Source organism: Tupaia chinensis, unplaced genomic scaffold, assembly GCF_000334495.1.
Source record: "Tupaia chinensis unplaced genomic scaffold, TupChi_1.0 Scaffold000685_1, whole genome shotgun sequence".
In the NCBI taxonomy this organism is placed as follows: Eukaryota; Metazoa; Chordata; class Mammalia; order Scandentia; family Tupaiidae; genus Tupaia; species Tupaia belangeri.
Genome location: NW_006160208.1, coordinates 2,929,011 through 2,934,870, shown reverse-complemented (window position 1 = coordinate 2,934,870; position 5,860 = coordinate 2,929,011).

Below are 5,860 nucleotides of genomic sequence, written 5' to 3'. Positions count from 1 at the left end.
CCCTAACACCTGTTCTTTCCCAAACTACCTCAGTATTTCTCTATCCTTAACCACCAAACTCCTTAGAATTAGGCCAACTCCATTCCCTCAGTGTCAGGTCCCTCATGCCACTGAGTAAGTTCTCTGAAGTGCAGCAATCAACTTCCTCAAAGCTAAAGTTGATGGTTATCTTTACTGGGTAATAGAGTTCATCCTCTTACGGAGGTAATTCAGGTTAAAATTGAGACTGAAGAGGGCCAGCAGGTGGTGTGGTGGTTAGGCCGCTGTACTCCCACATGACTGACTGTGATTCAAGTCCTGGACATGGTGGCTTGCTTTTTCTCTGTCCCTCTTTGGTCAAATTAAAATAAATAAATAAAGTTAAATAAAATCATTCTTTTTTTAAAAAAGAAAAAGACGTAAGTGTTTGCCTTTGGGTTGAGATTTTGAGTTGTCCAAAGGAGGACTGCTACCCACACAAGACTCCCAAAATCACTAGAACGTGGTTTCCTTTCTCTTAAAACTCAAACCTTAAGATAATTGCCCACATTTATCATTTGTTAGTCATTCTTTCAACCACTGTGGATTTCATTTATGAAATCAACTTATGATATTAGGATTAAAAAAAAATCTTAAGCTGAAAACTCCAGAAGTATTTTCGTCTGGTAGTAAGTTGCTAAGAATAGATTCGACTAGCTTGTTTTTGTGTGAGGTCCTTGAATTTGTTCCAGATTCTTGAATCTTCAGCTGTCAGTCAACAGGTGAAAGTGGATTCTCTAAGGGGAGCTACGCTTTGAAGATTTCGAAATATTGTGACCCGCTGATTTTCTGAAAATTGGCAGCACAGACTTTAATTCCATTCTTGGGCAATGAACTTAACAACCCCAAAGGAGGCCAAGACTTCAGAGCAGTTGGTGGGCTGACTGACATAGGTGACCAGAGAAAGCAAAATGCCCTGACAATATGCACTCCTGTCCATGATGTGAGGCTTAAAGACCTAGAAACATTTTTGCCACATGGAGAAGACTATGCTGATGAAGTGTATGAAACCATATTGGGAAATAGGAACACTCAGCTCTAGCACTGGAGATATTTATACTCCTCCATACTTTTGTAAGATTTAGATGAAATATTGAACTGTAATTTGTTATGGAAAAATAAAAAACTTTAAGGTAAGCTAATTTGGGCAAAACCAAAGTTTCGAAATCAGAAAGTCTAGTACTGATCAGTTTTCAAGAGTTTTTGAAAAAGCTCCGTAAACTTCCTATGCTTTAATGTTCTCCCAGTAAATCTGGAAACGTTGTTTTTGTTTTGTTTTGTTTTTACATAAAATTCCACAATGCTCAACACCATGCAGTATAAGTGATAATCGTTTACCAAAAACTGAATTACTAGGGGAATAATGACACTAGGGAGGAGGGAAGATTAATATCCCCCAGAATAAGTGTTCTGATTTTAAACACTGTTTATCTATTTCAAATGGAAAAGTGAACCATTTAGGGTCATAGAAGCAGAAAAAAATGACTTTATTCATAAGTAACACATGTAACTATAAAAACATAAGTTGGGGGACCAGCAGTTAGCGTAATGGCTATGTCGCTGGACTCCCATGTAGCAGACTGAGGCTGAAGTCCCAGACCCGCTGGCTTAAACTCACACCAGGCGCATGTGGGTATGTGCCCAATATCCCGAGAGTAGAATGGAGGAGAAGGGATTGCGGCATGGCCATCCCCCCTGGGGAGGTGATTTCCCACTTTCTGTCTCTCTGTCTCTCTCTGTCTTTCTGGTGAGCACATGTGCCCTACAACAGAAACCTCTCCAAAAAAGATAAAACGTAAGTTGGAACTAGAAGGTTGCACCTTCAATTCATGATAATGGTTTCCTGTGGGAGGAACACAAGGAAGGAAGGACAGGCTAAGTAAGAGATGGTGGGGCATTCCACGGGACCCACTGTTTTGGATTTTTCTAAATAAATAAAATGTGCCACTAGAGTGTTTATTGTTAATTCTGGGAAACAGAAACCAGGAACGACTTACACAATTCTTTGTACTTTTAATTATTTTAAAGTTTTTCCCCAAAAAAATTAACAAATAGAACGTGGTAGGGACTTTATATTTCATGGACCATTTAATCGTGTATTTACTGAGAAGTTTGCAACATTTTCATATTTTTAGAAATTTGACAAGTTCACTCACAAAGTTGATGCACATACAAATTAGACAAAACATCCTCTCGCTATCTCTTTATTTATTTTCAAATTCTTGAGATTTTTGTTATAGGGCATGTGCACTTGCCAAAGAGACAGAAAACAAGAAATCACGCCTCAGGAGGACGGCCACGCAACAATCCCTGCTCTTCCATTCTCCTCTTGGGATCTTGGGCATGCACACACATGCGCCTGGCATGAGTTTAAGCCACCAGGTCCAGGACTCAAACCGCAGTCAGCTACATGGGAGTTCAGCGACATAGCCATTATGCCATGTGCTGGTTCCCTCCTGCTACCTCTTTTTTGTTTGTTTTTGGAGAGGTTTTTTGCTATAGGGCACATGCGCTCGACAGAGAGAGACAGAGAGAAAGAAAATAAGAAATCACCCCCCTACAGGGGATGGCCACACCACAATCCCTTCTCCTCCATTCTCCTCTCAGGATCTTGGGCACGCACGCACACGCGCCCGGCGTGAGTTTAAGTCACCAGGGGGACTGAAACCTCAGTCAACTACATGGGAGTCCAGCAATGTAGCCATTACACCATCTGCTGGTTCTCTCCTGCTATCTCTTTAAAATATAAACTTTTGTCTGATATTTGAGCTAGAATAGTTGTTCCTTTTTCCACTGAAGTGTCAAATCTTTTTATATAAGGGAGATTCACAGGAAATATTATCAACAGTGTTTATTTACAGGATCTCACCCTAGACTCTGGGGTCCGGACCTGTCATTCACTGGAGTGAGATCCTTTGCAAGGCCTCACAATTGGTTCCCTGTTATACAGGGAAATAAACTTAGACTCAGTGAGAACAAGTCAGCAGGTCACTGTTACCCACTAAATCCAGAACGGAGACAGCTTCAACAGGCTATGACAGGTGCCGACGTTTTTAAGTGGCCATGGGTAATCAGATAAGACTTCTTTCTAAACATAAATGTTATAAATGCAGTGAATGCCCCAAAAGAACTAGATTCATCACTCACCTCTATTTTTTTTTGGAGAGGTTTTTAGCTATAGGGCGCGTGCGCTCACCAGAAAGACAGAGACAGGAAGACAAAAAGCAAGAAATTATCCCCCGGGGGGATGGCCATGATGCAATCCTTTCTCCTCTGTTCTCTTCTCGGGATCTTGGGCACACACACACACGCGCCCGGCGTGAGTTTAAGCCACCGGGTCCAGGACTTGAACCGCAGTTGACTACATGGGAGTCCAGCGACATAGCCATTACGCTAACTGCTGGTCCCACCTCTATTTTTTTTTAAGAGACACATTGTCTTATTACCACAAGCAATTGTCTATGCAGTTTTTCCCATGAGGCCCTTCACAAGGGACCTCTTCTCAGGGAATATCATTCCTATCATAGACATCTTTATTATTTAAACTCTTTTTCTTAATTTATTATAACTTCGTTAGCTTCAAAGATATTAATTACAATAATTTTTGGACAAACAATTTTTTTATTCTGAGTTTACAAAGAAAAAAACTCAGTGTGATAACCAAAAGGTTTGTTGACCTAACACCTAAAATAAACCATCACCAAAGAGCTGCTTTTCTGACCGATGACCTGATTGGGGAAGTACCTTAAAATGACAGGAAGTCTCTATAATGAGTGCACTGGCTAAATTTGTGACACTGCAGCACCTTTTATCTGCTTTTTATATTCTCTATTTAATGGTGTGGCTGTGGCTGTACCTTCCCATTTAAATCCATCGGTAATTTCTATGGAATAACCACTACTCATTTGCCACCATAATTCATAAATATTATACAGACCAATTAAAGTTATTACAGGGACCAGCAGGCATGGTGATGAAGACACCGGATCCCCATGGCCAACCACAGTTTGAGTCCTGGACTTGGCAGCTTGAAAAACATACCAGATGCAGGAGTGTGTGCATCCAAATCTTGAGAAGAGAATGGAGAAGAAGGGATTGTGGCGTGGCCATTGCCCCTGGGGAGTGATTTCTCGCCTTCCCTTTCTCTGTCTCTCTGATGAGTGCACATGCTCTATGACAAAAAAAAAAAAGTTATTGCCAGAATATTACATTGTATTAATTATAGCATTAAATAGTAATATATACCACTGCCATTGTATTATAAAATAAAGTGATTATTTATTATGGAAATTTTATTAGCATAAAAATGCAATGGCTCGAGGCTAGTGAGCCATTGTGATATTCTGCCACACACATGGCTGCCAGCTCCTGACTCCTCTGACACCTCCCTGGGCACGCCCTGCACAGTGCAGGCAGGCTGAGGCTGGAGATGGATTCGGGCAGCAGCCTTGTCCAGGGTGCTATCTCTCTGTCTCCAGCTCTCTGTCTCTCTCAGAGAGATGAAATAATAGAATAAATCTTTTTTTTTTTCTTGTTTTGCCAGAGGGTATGTAGTTTATAATTCTTTTCTTTCTTTTTTTCTTTTTCTTTTTATTTTTTTCCAGAGGCTGCACGCGCTCACGTGGGGGAGGAAGAGGACCCCCATAGAGGATGGTCATGCGGCAATCCCTTCCACTCATTTCCCCTTCCTTTCAGACTTTGGGCACACATTCACATGCACCGCGTTTCTTGAGCCACTTGACCCGGGACTTGAACTGTGTGTTGGCCGTGGCTTCCAGTCACCTTAACCATCATGCCACCAGATGGCTCTAGAGCAGTAATTCAACCGATATTTTAGATGTATTCCAGAAAGTTTTTGTAACTCTCCAGAAAAAAATTATTTTTATTAATATTACTCACGAAGAAAGAATGTAAGTTTTCACAATTGTCATTCATTGACATTACCTAACGCGCCGAAAGATAGACTGTTAAGTCTTCTAGAGACCCTTTCTATAAGGAGACAACAAAATGAAAGCAAGTAAACATTGGAATTAGCCTAAGGAATGTCATTTCCATCAAAGCAAGTCACATGTTATATATTATATAACAAATGTTGATGCATAGTAACTTTAAACTTCTGATTATAACTACTTAAAGTTTACATTTTCAATTATTTTTTATTACTATTACAAAATAAATCACAGATACTCAAACCGTTTTATTGAAAGAGCACCCATTTTCTTTTCTTTTTTTTTTTTTTTTGAGAGGTTTTTGCTATAGGGTGCGTGCACTCGCCAGACAGAGAGAGACAGAGAGACAGAAAGCGAGAAATCACCCCCCAGAGGGGATGGTCACGCCGCAATCCCTTCTCCTCCATTCTCCTCTCGGGATCTTGGGCACGCACACACACGCACCCAGCGTGAGTTTTAAGCCACCAGGTCCGGGATGCAAACAGCGGTCGACTACTTGGGAGTCCAGTGACATAGCCATTACGCTAACTGCTGGTTCCCAAAAGAGCACCATTTTCTGATAGGCAGGAGGATTCCCTTTGAGCAGGCCAACTGGTCCTTAGTAAAACCAGCAAGATCTGGTTTGCGACCCAGCATCCAGCTTTTGCAAGTGTTTACCCAAGTGCATAGGGAACTAGCGTGCTTTGACACATGAAAACTGCCTCCTCTGCAGTCGTTTTAGTTGTATATATCTTAATTCCTCGTTCTAAACTCATTACTGAAAAATAGACATCTCTTTTAAAAAAGAATTACTGGTTTTAATTTAGCTTTTCTTTCTCTCTCTCTCTCTCTCTCTCTCTCTCTCTCTCTCTCTCTCTCTCTCTCTCTCTCTTTTTTTTTATTTATACAGAGAG